This window comes from Suricata suricatta, chromosome 10 (genome assembly GCF_006229205.1).
Source record: "Suricata suricatta isolate VVHF042 chromosome 10, meerkat_22Aug2017_6uvM2_HiC, whole genome shotgun sequence".
NCBI lineage: Eukaryota > Metazoa > Chordata > Mammalia > Carnivora > Herpestidae > Suricata > Suricata suricatta.
The window spans coordinates 76497646-76511976 of record NC_043709.1 but is presented as its reverse complement, the minus strand read 5'-3'; the positions used below and the strand labels follow the sequence as shown (position 1 = coordinate 76511976).

The following is a 14331-nucleotide window of genomic DNA, read 5'->3' as shown; positions in this document are numbered from 1 at the left end:
AAAAGTTTTTACTCTGCTAGCCTCAAGTATTTGTTAATGGGCTGCAGGTTGTAAGGAAATTTCGTTCTATCTGCCACTTCCTTCTGCCTTTGTTTCCCACATCCCTATGGAGGGTGACGGAGACTTAGGTCCTGCAGGACTATGATCTCTATCAGTTAACAATTTGTTTTTCTCCTTTTCTTTGTTCTTGGGCAGCTGGAGTGCCTGAGGAATAGCACAGGTATCCCACCTGCTTGTGGGGGGGAGGGGCTGTGCCTGTCAGCTTGCCTTATGCTGCCTCATCACAGAGGGCACCTGAGGAGCTGGGGCTGGAGGAACCCCTTCCAAGACACTTCTCTGCCAAGTTCAGCACTGAGGCTGGGATACTGGAGGCTAGTCAGCTGGACTGTCAAGGAGAATGCCTACATGTGGTCTCTGGAGCTGCATTATAGTGTTACAGAGTCTGGTCTGGATCACCCAGCAGGAAGAACCAAGCGAACTCGGAGATCTTGGAAGGGAGGAGGGTTATTTTACACGGTGGGCTCAGAGGAGATGTTCTCCAGAGGTCTGAGCCCCGAATGCCAGTGGGAAGGGTAAGCTATAGCGTCACCTTCCACATTCGTGGCTGTTTTCACACGGGCTGCAAACAGGGCAGGAAGAACCCGGAAGACGAGTCTCTAATCTAGGAACTAGAGCTTGTTTTAGTCCCAGCGGCCATCTTATGGTGCAGAACTTTACTTATTTTCTCGACATTGGGACAGCTAGACTTCTCTCTTGGTGGCCCAAGATTCCAAGAACAAATGTTCCCTGGGAACAAAGTGGAAACCGCAGTCTCAGAAATCCCATAGCATCACCTCGGCTGTACTGCATTGGATGAAGCAGCTTCAAGCTCCCTGATATTCAAGGGAAAGAGATAGAGATTCCACCTCTCAATAGAAGGTGCATCAGAGAATTTACGGTCATGTGTGTTGTTTTTTTAAATAATTTATTGTCAAGTTGGTTTCTGTATAACACCCAGTGCTCTTCCCCACAAGTGCCCTCCTATGGTCTTCTTTTAAAACTGCCACAACCTTATTTTAAATATCTTGATAAAAATGGAAGCCAATGGATTGGCTGATTATTTACATATTTTTCTTAACTCAAACCACCCTCATGAAAACGAAAGTAATTTAATATTTTATTGTAAGAAATTATGTCCAATATTTGTAAGAGTTCTTCTTTTTTCCACATTTCCTTCTGAATTTTCTTTGTTCGGCAATATGCTAAGCCACAGATTGTTATGGAATTCTTCCTCTTCTTAAGTGGTAGAAATACTTTGTTCTTCTGTTGTTCTTCTACAGTAAGACCATTGCAACTTTACTCCCTAGAGCCACTGAAGATGCTGTGACCTGAGGGAACAGTAATTTCCAAGAGGTGTTTCATACTAAACCAACTATCATAATTATTGTAAAACCATTTGTTATTAAAGCAATTTTATATATTATTACACTAATGAACTTATCATCTGAATATGCTTCCAATTTCTTCTTGCCTCCTCTGATTTTCAGTTCCATATTCATCCAAAGTTTTTACATTTATAAAATATATATGTTTTAAATAAAGTGAAGTGAAAAATACTTCTGCTAATGTTACAGAACCTGGTCTGGATCACCTGGTGGAAGAACCAAACATCACTTGGAGATCTTGGAAGGCAGGAGGTTTCTTTCACACCAGTGGCTCAGAGAAGATCACTCTCCAGAGGTAAGCATGGGGGACGATTTATAGTCTGTTACTTCTGCATTAATAGTAATTTGGTGCGTGTGGGAAGCAGGACAGGAAGAAGAACCCTGAAAGGGAGTCTTCAGACCAGGACTAGAATTCTCCTATCAGTCCTGTTGGCCATCTTACAACAGATTTTTCTCCGTCACTAACACTGGGTTAGCCTTTGGTGTTACTGGAGCTCAAGCATACATGGTGCATGTTAAAGCCCTGATAGAGGGAAGTGAGTAAATAAAATATTTTACGAGGAGGAATAACCAGATGGCCTTATTTTGTGATAGGTGAGATAGAAATGTCGGGATTATTGTAAAACTTTAACAATGTGTTTGTATTATTCTGGTGTGGCTACACTCCTTAATAATGGTCTTTGTTCCATCAAGGAATGCCATAGGGGACAAGGTTTTGTCCTGTTGAGCTCTCCTGACTTTAGTGTTCCTTCTGTTAATTAACTTATCCAAGACAGATTCTCAAGTTCCTTTATAGTGCCTTCATAGAAATACAGAGATTATCCAGAAAAGTATTCCTTTTTGAAGCTAAGAAGTTTGCGAGAAGTTTTGTGTTTTTAAAATCATTGTTGGTATTTTTTAACCATTAGTGGAGATTGTTGGTATCTTTTTCTAAGCCAAACCTCAGAGTATATAGTACAAGAAAAATTACCCTGATGTTACCTTGATGTGTACACCTGCAAGCTTACTAAAATCTGCTTTGGTGCTTGAACAGAGCTCGACACTAAAATGGATCTTGACAATAAAATGTTTCTTGGCTTCTTTCAGAACTTAGCACTAAAAACTTCTTCCAAATAAATCACATGCTAAGAAGCAAAATTTTAGTCTTTATATCTGGATAGCAGTTGGTAGGGTGCCTAGCTGCCGATGTCCCTAGACCAGTTTGCTTAATGTTGATTAAGAACTGGTTCTTGGCAGCGTCACTCCATCAAGTGAATTTCAGTTAGTGGATGATAAGTTCTTTCTTTTCTCAAAATATACCTGAGATTCTCAGAGTGTGGTCCATCAGACACCAGGGGGTCCCCAAGATCCTTTCAGTGTGTTCACAGGGTCAAAGCTATTTTCTCTGTAATACTAAGAGATTATATGTATTTCCATTATGTTGACATTTGCAACTGATTGTGCAAAGGCATTGGTGCTTAAAACTGTTGGACCTTAGCCCAAATCGAGGCAGTGGCACCAAAATGACCTACTAGTCATTCTGTTTCTTCAGTGCCAGGTACTCACAGCCCCTGACGAAGCAGCAAAAATTACTAATTTTATTAAATCTTTACCCTTTGAGTAAATTTCCACTTAGGATTTTGTGTGATGAAATGGGATATACACATGAATCGTTTCTGCTATACATATACCAAAGTAAGATGGTTGTCTTAAAGAAAAGCACTTGGGTTACAAATAAACTAGGTACTTTTTAAAGGCAATATCATTTTTATTTGAAAGAATGACTGGCACATGTTTTTTTAGATCTGAGAATTTGGAAGGCATTTTCTTGAAAATGAAGTGAGCTTTCATTTCAAGGGAAAGAAGTGATGGTATTTGTTGCCCAAGGTAAAAATTGTCTTCAAGTGAAAATCAGAATTTTGGAAAATTTGTATCTGTACTATGAGCTTCCTAATACATATATGCTTTATGATGAGATGGGTTGCATAGTAATGAATATGACCTTTGATATCATGTAGTGAAATGGGTCATGATTTGGAGTATCCGCATAACTCAGTGAACCAATAATTTACAAAATCATGCATTGGTAAGAGATGTATTGAAAGTGTAAGATAAATTGATTATTTTAATGTAATAGAACGCTTATGGTTTATTTGATAAAGTTTCAGAATCCAAATTACAACTAACCTTTAAGAAATGACCACTTTTACAGTCATGGTGTAATATCAAAGAAAAATACCCTCAATTATCTTAAAAAGACACTAAAATACTGCTCTCTTTTCCAACTAAAATACTCCTCTCTTTTCCAACTACATATCTGTAGGGGTGTATAGTTGGAAAATGGGTATGTTAATGCTATTTTTAAATGATTTAATAAATATTTTAATTTCCTCATTTAAATTTCTAATATGACAAATACCAACACATGAGCTACAAAATAAATGCTTTTTAGGTTCTCAATAATTTTTAAGAGCCTACAGGAAACAGCAGAAAGTGTGAGAACTGCTGGTATGGACTAATCTGCTTTTCAACTGGATGCCCAAGGGCACATCTGTGAGAAAAAACTATCAGCATGTAAATATTTCCCTTTGGCATGTGACTCAGTTACTGTCCTAAATGGACGTTGACAGACAACTCCAGGCCTCATGTTCTGGGCTCTTCCATCCACCAAACAGTCACCATATGGAATTCTCAACCTCTGGCCTGAATAGCTGTGATGTCAAGACCACCACACTTCTCTCATTTCTTTGGCAGAATACGAAGAGGGCTCTTAGGCCAAATTGGGGGATTTACTTTGTAGTTATTTTGCTTTGTAGTTAATGCTGCTGATGCCCAGATCTGGGTTCTTTTTTTTCTCTTTTTCTCTTTCTTCTTTTCTTTTCTCTTTCCATTTTTCCTTCATGTCTGTATTTTTATTCCCCCGCCCCCTTTTTTTAAGGTAGCTCTCTGAGAGGTTGTAGAGATTATAGCAGATATAGGTTTTTCCATAATCTGTATTCTAGATTTATATTCTGGATCTTTCCATATTTCTATATGGAAATCTTTCCTTCCTGAGAACATTGTTCTACACCACACAATACACCTTGTAATCTCAAATAACTTGATGAAAACTCTAGTTTGTAGCTCTGAAAATTAAATGGCCAATGAACTGAACATTGTCTTGTGCTATTCCTTATACAATGATGTGACCAAGTCCATAAAATATACATGCTTAAAAAGAAAAAATAAATCATTAAGAGTTTGGAAGTTTATTTTGTCAAGCAGAAAGAAAACAAGATTGGACAAATACAAATAATTTAAAAACTACTTTACTATCCAGTAGGAAATGTATTTTCTACCTGATCATAATTATCATTTATCACCATTATGATCATTGTCATAGCTACCATATATAAAAGGAAATTTTGACTCAAAGCGGTCTGTGCATGGAAGAAAGCAAAAGTGAACATTCTATTGCATCCCAGCTGGTTCTAACAAGTTGAGGTTGATAAAGAGCCATGAGCTTTTAGTGACTTAAATGCCATAGCTTTATTGACTCCAACCAGAAATGCTCCTAATCCATGAACCTTGTTACTTGTTTTAACCAATCACACAGAGGCCTATAAATTTGTTTCTACCTATCCACACTACTAATTTCAATTCTTATTTAAAATAACACCACAAATACATATACCTTCTCCCCCACTTTCTTTCACCTACATGTTTATAAGACTACAAGTTGACTTCTTTCAAATAATTCTTTTTAAAATATTTGAGTCCCAATTGGTAAGGAAGCATCTGTTAAATAATCAGGTCAAAAGCCAAAAAATGAACATAAACATAATTTACTAAATTTTAGAGACATGAGTTTTATAACCATTTAGGAAGATATGTTTCTTATATACAGATTTTAGAGTTTTTAAATATCTTTCACAACTGTGCAAATCATGGTCATCATCATTAATATATGTTAGAAAATGAATATTGTTTTTAGAATTATCCTCCGCAGCCATTTCTTTGAGAAAACTGACATTAAAGATGTTTTCTTAAGGATTTAATCTTCATACATATTGGTGAAGTGTTTAAAAGGAGCATAAGTATGGATTCTGAAGGAATGGGGAAAGAATGGAGACAACTCATATCTCACATCTATGCGCGCACGTCCACACACACACACACACACACACACATACACACCCCTCCAGTCTTCGTTGGATAAAGGAAAGGATTAATGTTTGTGTCTTACATTAAGGGCTGTAATTACACTTTGTATCTAATGAATCACCAATGTATTTTAGTTATTGACCAGTAGAGTGTTACATATCTGACAATTATGTCTTTATCACAGATTTTTATTTGTTGTACTTTGCATGACTTTCTTTTCCTCATGTCTGACTTTGAAAGGAATTATAAACTATACTAAAATTATGATGATAAATATTTTTGCTTGAAAAGGTTGTTTGACTTGATAACAGTAATTTTGGTTTTCAGTAAAGTCAATGAAATATTATGTAGTTTTCCCCAAGGAAGATTGTTTCTATCCCAGACTTCATTAAATCGTGGCACTTACAGCTCTCGAAACTAGGCAGACACTGCAGAGAGCTGAGTCTTTATTTAAGCAAAAAATACAGGTGTGATCATGGTTGAGGACTAAAAGAATAGAATGTCTTGAAATTAAAGCCTGCACAAATGTTCCTCATTTCTGTTTCTGAAATATCTGAACATTGCCATATCTGAGTTGTTCTAGAGACCAAGAAAGAGACAACACAATTTGGAGAAAAAAACGATGGCCTTCTATTCACCTTCATGATGATCCGAGCTTTTTGCATGACTTGGGTCAGATATTATACATTTCTTGATCTTTGTTTTTCTAATCTATAAAGTGGGGATGGGTCAACATATTTGGATGCTTTCCAAGGTCTATTCTATCCACCAAATTCTATAAAACTGAATTGTCATGTTTCTTGTTGTTTACACAATTTAATTTGGGGGGGCGTGTGCTTAGTTGAAGCTTCTATGGAGAGTTGAGTGTCAGGAAGGTCTTCTTTCTCTGAGTCAACACATTACAGGAGCTCCAGGGTTGAATACAGAAAGTAATATTTTTAGAGGCACCTGGGTGGCTCAGTCATCTAAGCATTGAACTTCAGCTCAGGTCATGATCTCACAGTCTGTGGGTTCAAGCCCCGTATCAGGCTCTGTGCTGACAGCTCAGAGCTTGGAGCCTGCTTCAGATTCTGTGTCTCCCTCTCTCTCCCCCTCTACTCCATTCATGCTCTGTCCCTCTCCATCTCTCAAAAATGAATACATGTTAAAAAAAATTAATTAAAAAGATAGATACCCAATTTTTGGGGTAGATACCCAATTCAGTCAAATAGTGTACCATAATGATAGAGACTTTCACAATGGTTAAATAAACTGAGGAAAGTGTTTTGCAAATGAGCTTGTCGTCATTTTCTTTAATGTTTATTTTTAAGGAAGAGAGAGTACCCGTGCATATGAAAGAAAAGCAGAAAAAGAGGGAGACAGAGGATTGGAAACAGGCTCTTTTCTGAGAGTGGAGAGCCTGATGTGGGCTTGAACTCATGAGCTGAACTGTGAGATCATGACCTGAGCCAGAGTCAGACCTGAGCCAGATTCAGACTGACTGAGCCATCTAGATACCCTTTGTCATTTTCTATTCTCCCTCTACAATCAGAATTCCTCTCTATAAATATCTTGGAAACTTAAGTTAAATGTAATGAACAAAAATTTTGAAATAAAGAAGTGGATTAAATTTTTTATTTTGCATCATTTGCCCTCAACTGCAGTATAAGTAACAAAGGCTAAGCACTTGTAAAGTGAGAACTTGCTGACTCCTAGAAAACATCTTTGCAGATTCATTTACTTAATAGATTATGTTGATCACTTACTCCAGAAAACTGTGAAGTCAGGGCACCTGGATGGCTCAGTTGGTTAAGCATCCAACTTTGACTCAGGTCATGATCTGGCAGTTTGTGAGTTCAAGCCCTACATTGGAGTCTATGCTGCCAGCTCAGAGCCTGGAACCTGCTTCAGATTCTGTGACTCCCTCTCTCTGCCCCTCCCCTGCTCATGCTCTGTCTGTCTGTCTCTCTCTCTCTCAAAGAAAAAATAAACATTTAAAAAGAAGGAAAGAGAAGAAAACTGGGGTAGTTTTACAAGACAGACTGCTTTCCTTCCAGGCCTCACCTGCTGTACTCTACCCACTCCTGGCCTAGCAGCCTCGAAGTGGGAGCAACAGCGCCCCCAGGGGTGGGGCAGGGACCGCACTGTGCTTTCTGAAGCAGTGTTAGATGAACCAGAACATGACGTATGGTTTTTCTCTTTGGGGCCAAGACTTGGTAACTCAGTGAGGCCATGAAATTTTGGGTCTAGATAGGTCTATATATGAAGACTTCCTCGGTCTTGCAAAAAGTTAAAAACCTCAGAATGGAATCCATCTCCCTCAGTAGTCATCCTGTTATTCTGACTCAGATGCACTTACTCCAGATATCACTTACTTGTTTATAGACATGTATGCACTGAGGATGCATTAGTATTTCCAGATAAAGGAAAAAATTGGGGATTGACTATTATGTTTTTTTATTTAAAAAAATTTTTTTTACATTTCTTTATTTTTGAGAGACAGAGTGAGACAGAGTGCAAGTGGGGGAGGGACAGAGAGAGAGAAGGAGACACAGAATCTGAAGCAGGCTCCACACTCTGAGCAAATGTCTAGCACAGAGCCTGACGCGGGGCTCAAACCGTGAGATAGGACCTGAGCTGAAGTCAGACACCCAACTGACTAAGCCACCCAGGCACCCCAATAAGGTGTTTTTTTTTAAAGAAACCTTTTAAAATATGGACTCTGAGGGGTACCTGGGTGGCTCAGTCGGTTAAGCCTCCGACTTCGGCTCAGGTCAGATCTTATGTTCATGGGTTCAAGCCCCGCATCAGGCTCTGAGCTGACAGCTAGCTCAGAGCCTGGAGCTGCTTCCAGATCTGCGTCTCCTTCTCTCTCTGCCCCTCCCCCTCTCATGCTCTGTCTCTCTCTGTATCAAAAATAAATAAAACATTAAAAAATAAAAAATTTAAAAAATAAAATAAAATATGGACCCTGAGTGATAACAATGTATCAGTGTAGGTTCATCAGTTGCAACAAATGAACTGCTGGCGGGGGGATGTTGTTAATGGAGGAGGCTGTGTGAGTGTGGCGGGAGCAGAGGTTATATGGGAAATCTCTGTGTCTTCCACTCCGTTTTGCTGTAGACTTAACATTTCACAAAAAAACTTTAAGTCTATTTAAAAAAAAGATCTTATATGTTGTTTCCACCAGCACTTCTGATGACTCTGAAACATAAAAGAAGACGAATTCTACTTGCACATAATTAGCTTTTGTGAAATAGAAGATCAAATGAACATCTTTATAGAAATGACAAAAACCTTTATACTAGGGCATCTCTCCTCCATAGGGCATTCAATTAATTATGAGCTAGGAACAAATAATACTTTTTATAGTATCTTGACATTTATCTGGATGCATTGTTTTATAAACAACGTTATTCACTCAGTCTTTCAGTTCTGCCTTTATTACACAGTAATCTTATAATTCTAAATGAGAAATGTTCACATTAAGAACTTGGCACATTTACAACTGAATTTTATAAAGATTTTTTAAGTAGTCATTTGATAATAAAAAATGACATCTTTAATTTTCTGTCATATTCTTTGGTTTACACTTCTATACTCATTTTGTTCGCTTTATTTTGAATTTTGTGTTAGGTATTAAGTGCACAAGAAAGAACTTAGTAGAACATGTATAAACATGTATTCAGCAGAACTTAGTAGGACAATACAGTGAACACTTTAGTATTATGTGCCCTCTCACTCTTTTTTTTCTAATTTTTAAAAAGTTTATTTATTTATTTTGAGAGAGACAGAGACAGCACAGGGAAGAGTCAGAGAGAGAGGAGACAGAGAAACCCATCAGGCTCCCTGCTGCCAAAGCTGAGCCTGACATAGGGGCTCAAACGGACAGAACTGCATGATCATGACCCAAGCCGAAACAGTGTCAGATACTTAACTGACTGAGCCACCCAGGGGTCCCCTCCCCGCTCTTAATCTCCTTCTCAAACTCCATGGGTTAGAATTAAGTTACTTATTCTCTTTTTTGTCTTTATGGTTTCACCATGTGTCTATACCTGTAAACAACACACACAGATGACCCTTGAACAACATATATTTGAACTGCATGGACTCCTATGAGAATTTTTTTGAATAAACACAGTATAGCATGGTAAATGTATTTTCTCTTTATGATTTTCTTAATAAGTTTTCTCAAGCTTATTTTATTGTGAGAACACATTATGTAATACACATAACATATAAAATACATGCTAATCAACTGCTTATGTTATTGCTAAGGTTTCTGGTCGACAATAGGCTATTAATTGTTAAGTTTTGGGGAAGTCAAAAGTTATAGGAGTATTTTTGACTGTGCAGAAGCTTAGTGCCCCTACCCCCTACAATGTTCAGTCATCAATTGTAACTTAGTGTTGCCTGTTTTGGAATCTATATCCAGATAGAAACAAACATACTGTAAGTTTTCTTTGGAGACTTGTTTTTCTCACTCAACGTTGTACCCGTGCAATTTATCTGTGTGATTCATGTAGCTGAAATGCATTAAATTCCACTTCCATGTGAACGTATACAACAAATGTACAGCTACACTACTATTTATCTGTAATCCTAGAACTAAACACATCAGTTTCCTGAGTTTTTGCCATCACAGACAATGCTGTTGGCAACAAGATTTACAGTCTCTGCTGCTCAAGACCTTTTTTTCAGAAATATTCCTAGAAGTGGCATTTCAGGGCACAAGGATTACATTTCTTCAACATTACTTGGTGAACCAAAATGTTTCCCCAAGTACATGTACCAATAGACATTGCCTCAGTAGAGATATGATCAAACGAAGTCAAATATCATCATACTTTAAAATATCACTGATTGGTGGGTGCAAAATGGTGTCTCCCTGTGATTTTAATTTATTTTTTTTCTGAATTCTAATGATACCAAGAATATTTTTATTTGTTTATTATTGGCTATTTGACTTGCTTTTAAACATTGAGTACCTATTTTTCTATTGGATTCTTAAAATTCTTTTTTTTTTTTAACAACATAAATTTATTTTCTCACAATTCTGGAGGCTAGAAGTCTGAGATCAAGACTTTTTTTCCAACCAGTGTTAGTTTCTTCCAAGGCCCTTGTTGCGTCAATGGCTTTCTTCTCCCTATGTCTTCACATGTTCTTTCCCCCATGTAAATCTGCATCCTGGCATCCTCTTCTTTATTTTAGAACTGGAAGTTTGTGGAGGAGCCAAGATGGCGGAGAGGAAGGGAGCTCTGTAAATTTCGTCCGCCCCATCTATCCAACTGAGAAGGACACTACTCCCATCTCATTTCCATGGCTCATCTCACCTCCAGCACTGGCCACGCGAATCCCAAATCCTGGGTGCCAACAGGGAAAAAACAGCCCCCACCCCAATGCGATCCCGGCAGGGACCTGGCGGCAGTGGAGGCCAGGGCTCGTGCTTGGATTCTTAAAATTCTAACAAAAACTTTTATTGCATGAAATGCACAATTTGTAGACTTCCATCCATTGTTACAGTACATACACCCCTATAACTCACATTACTATTTGGTCCCTAAAAGTTTCCTGTCTTCTTCTTTCTCAGTTGATCCTCCCTCCATTCCAGAGGCTACCACTGATCTAACTTCTATCATCATAGATTAATTTTACCTATTAGAAAATTTCAAATAGGCAAAATCATCATATGCTGTGTAGTTTTTTATGTTTGGCTCTTTTCAGCAAAATGTTTTTGAGATTCATTAATTAAAATTGTTGTATCTCTTAGACAACCATTCTTTTTTTTTTTTTTTTTTTTTTTTTTTTTTGCTAAACATCCTGTTTACCTGTATTCCTGTTAATGGACATCTGGATGGCTTCCGTTTTAGCTATTATGAATAAAGTTGCTAGGAAAAACCTTGTCAACTTTTGATAGGTAGAAGTGTTTTAATGTCCTCTTCTGTTAATTCTAATATCTGGGTAAGTTCTGGGTTGATTTCCACTGACTGGTAATCTCATTATGAGCTGTGTTCTCTTGCCTCTTTGCATATCTTGTAATCTTGATTGGATGCCAGGCATTATGAATGTTACCTTGTTGGTTGATGGAAATTTTTGTATTTCTATTCCTTCCTTTGAGCTTTGTTCTGCTATATAGCAAAGTTACTTGAAATACTTTTCTCCTTTTGGGTCTTACAGTTATGATTTGTTAGACAAGTCTGGAACAGTGCCTACTCTAGGCTAATTATTCCTCTCTACCAAGACAAGATCTTTCTGAATACTTTCCCCAAGGCCCCATGAATTATGAGTTTTTCCAGCCTGGCTGGAACAATGTCTGGGAACAATGCAGTCCTGCATTGAGCACCAGTCACTGTTCCCTCTACCTCTTTTGATGGTTCTTTCCCAAACCCTAGGAGTTTCCTCACAGGCCTGCGGGATACTCCACGGAGCCCTCTCTAGGTATCTTGGGTTCTCTCTGTGCACCTCCGTCTTCTCTGGCACTCTGCCCTATGAACTATTGGTTTCCTAGAACTCTCAGCTCTGTCTCCCTCCACTCAGGGGGTCTGCCTCAGTTTCTCCTCCCTGCTCCACAGCCTAGAAACTCTCAGACACTAAGCTGGAACAACTCTGAGGCTTGCCTGTTTGTTTCCCACCTCTCAGAAATCACTGCCTTCCTCACCCACTGCCCAATGTCCAGTGTCCTCAAAACAGTGTATTTTGTCTTTGGGGGGATTGTTTCAAGTAGAAGATAAATCTGGTCCCTGTTATTCTACTTTGACCAGACAGTACCAATATTCTGAATTGTATTTTTGTCACTCTGGGAGGATTTTACCCATCAGGGTAGGAGGTCATTGCTAAATTCAGGATAAATGAGAAGTGTTCCTTTCTTTAAAGAGAGGGAGAAGTGGCTAACAGGAGGCAGGGTGGAAAAAGAAAAAGAATGATACCTGGGTGGCACCCCCTTGTCAAGCTGGTCATGGGTGAGGAACATCTCCACGGGTCTCTGCACTCTGACCGTGTGTATCAGGAAGTCATCCTCTCCTGCTCAGCATCTGCTAGCACCACTTTTTATTCTAGTCTCTGCTGAGGTTTGGAGGCTTAGAGAAGGTCCAGTAGTTCACAAGAGGAAATAAGGTTGCAAAAAGAAAACTCTCATTATAGCTGGGCACATGTTGGGAGTTAAACTTTTTACTGGGCTGTTAACCTATCAGAATACCTGAGTGTTGCCATGGGGCTCTTCACATGAACGCGGCTGCCACACCCCACAGTAGAGTTGGTTCCATTTGGTGTAAGATGAACAGTATGAAACTAGTAGGTTGGTTCATTGCCAGGGGAGGGGAGGGGCTCTCTGTTACCTTGGGTTTGTTGGAGGGTAAGTCCATGTCATAGTGGATAGTAGTGACGTCTTGGGAAAAGCCTTCCAGATGCAAGCTGGCCGAAACAGGGCTGCTTTGTAAAGTGCACTGAGAGCACTTTAGCAGAGCTCGTGCAGAATTTCAGCAGCTCCGTGAGGTCCTGCCTCCAGCTCCCAAATCCCTGAATATCTTCTGTGTCTGCTCCAACTATTTGATCCATTACAGCAATATTAGAAATCTAGTGCCAGTTGTAGTTTACAGCTTCAGTAAAACCAATGGCACTAAAATCCTAGGGCAATGCATTAAAAAAAAAATTTTTTTTTAATGTTTATTTTTGAGAAAAAGAGAGAAAGACAGTGTGAGCAAGGGAGGGGCAGAGAGTGAGGGAGACAGAATCTGAAGCAGGATCCAGGCTCTGAGCTTCAGCACAGAGCCTAACACCAGGCTCAAACCCACTGTAAGAGTTACTTCAGAAGGCAACCAAGCGGCCATTTTACTGTGGGTCAGAGAATAGTTTCCAGGCACCGCCAGGGACCGACAACCCCAACTCTCCCATCTGGAATATCTCAAACTGGAATGTCTCACCATGGAATTCCAGCATCCCCCACCCCACCGAAGTAAACAGCCAATCCTTTCCTGCCACAGTCCAAAGAGGCCCTTACTTGGCTATCTGCCCACCTGAGATCAAACCCTGAACTCTTGCACCCATAAAACACCTTGCTCTCCCGTGCCAGGCATGACTTCCCTGACTCCCCACTCCAGAGTAACAGAACCTTGCCCGGGAATTGCAGACTCCAGTAAAGGCTCTCTTGGCTCCATAATTTGGTCTCTCTCTTTCCTCTTGCCTCTGCCTCCATCTATTAAACCTTACACCCATGAACTGTGAGATGAACGGAAGTCTGATGCTTAATCAACTGAGCCACCCAGGCACCCCAGGGCAATGCATTTAAATGTGGGGTATTGAAACAGGAAAGATAATGCTTAGCAGTCTCAGTAAAGTTAAGAGAAAGGCAAAGCATGGGGTAATGGAGCATTTGGAACTCACAGAAACTTGTTTTCCCTTAATAAATCCTTTTTAACCTCCTTTCTAAATCATGGCATAAAACTAGTACCTTTCTTAATTTGTAAAATATTTGCATTTAATATTTCTTAATCTAAAAACAACCTGATAAGGGTTCAGGCAGGTTTGGCCCTGGACGTGTGAGGTCCAGGACAGGACGGTGGCGCACACAGGACCTCAGCATCATCTCGTTCCTGAGGCATCCCTGAAGCAGGAGTGCGGTTCCAGGGCTGCAGAGGACGAGCAGCCCGCAGACTAATTGGCACGCAGCGGGAGCAGGAGCCGCCAAATGACTTACAAGGGATCCGCTGTGTCCTAACAGCTCTAAAGACCTTCTGCAGACCCGGGCAGGGCGGCGCAGGCTGTGTTTGGAGTAGCTCAGACGGGAAGCCAGTGAGCCGCGTGGCAGCTG

The 14331-nt window shown here is 39.6% G+C and overlaps 1 long non-coding RNA gene across 1 annotated transcript; it reads right to left on the bottom strand.

The window, feature by feature from the left end:
* Positions 1 to 1139: 1139 nt before the first annotated feature.
* Positions 1140 to 12821, bottom strand: LOC115305487. The gene is made up of 3 exons (XR_003914804.1): positions 12721 to 12821; positions 12452 to 12601; positions 1140 to 1367 (listed from the first exon to the last, which is right to left on the bottom strand). It is a non-coding gene; the product is annotated as an uncharacterized LOC115305487 (long non-coding RNA).
* Between the last annotated feature and the right edge of the window lie 1510 nt (positions 12822 to 14331).